The sequence below is a fragment of the Penaeus monodon genome, chromosome 25 (genome assembly GCF_015228065.2).
Source record: "Penaeus monodon isolate SGIC_2016 chromosome 25, NSTDA_Pmon_1, whole genome shotgun sequence".
In the NCBI taxonomy this organism is placed as follows: Eukaryota; Metazoa; Arthropoda; class Malacostraca; order Decapoda; family Penaeidae; genus Penaeus; species Penaeus monodon.
The window spans coordinates 34,576,813-34,577,587 of record NC_051410.1 but is presented as its reverse complement, the minus strand read 5'-3'; the positions used below and the strand labels follow the sequence as shown (position 1 = coordinate 34,577,587).

At 40.0% G+C, this 775-nt stretch overlaps 1 protein-coding gene across 1 annotated transcript in view; it reads right to left on the bottom strand.

The window, feature by feature from the left end:
- LOC119589173 (ankyrin repeat domain-containing protein 13D-like) overlaps positions 1–227 on the bottom strand; it is a gene marked incomplete in the record, with an annotated part of 44,726 nt that extends 44,499 nt beyond the window's left edge. The window contains 1 exon segment of the mRNA XM_037937768.1: positions 201–227.
- Between the last annotated feature and the right edge of the window lie 548 nt (positions 228–775).

The following is a 775-nucleotide window of genomic DNA, read 5'->3' as shown; positions in this document are numbered from 1 at the left end:
ACAATTTTGTTTTATAATCACTAAATTATTTTCATAAACCTATCTCTTGTGGATTACCATCAACCATATTCACCAGCACTTCTTTATTTCCCATTCTAACTTACTACCTCAATAACTGCCCAGAAACCAATATAAACATCCATAAACTATATTACCAAGAAACTAATATATACATATATATGTGCTAAAAATATATCAACCTTTGACGTTCCTCCCCTCAGCTCTCCCTTTATTTAGATCCCCGTGAGTATATTTCTATGGGGAGGGGAATGCGCAAAATTTCGAGTCAAGGGCCCATGAGGAGAAGGCTGTGAGGGTGTGAGGTAAGGGAACGCCCTGCCACAACCTCCCACGACCTGCCACGACCTCCGCCCCGTCGTCTCGTACAAACTGACTCAACAGCACGTCTTCACTTTTTCTCTTGGGGACGAGATCCCGGGAGTTTCGGTTTTTCGTGGAGCCTTTTTTGGGGGGGAAATTTTTTGTATTATCCCTTTTCTCGTGGAACAGAAATTTCGCTTTTTTTTGGGGTTTTCGTATAAAGGACTGAAATATGCTTTTGTCTTTGTTTTAGTAGTAAGTTCTCTGGTCCCCCTACAATATAAAATTAAGCGAGGGAGGGGGCCGACTTACCTTAGAAAAAACTCTCTGGCCCCAGTGAGTGTATTTGCTGTTTATTCCTGTTTTTATTTTTCAGTAAAAAAATTACATGTCTTTTGTTTTGGGGTTGAGTTAGCCTAGGGTGGAAAATTTTATATAAGCTTTTTATCCATGT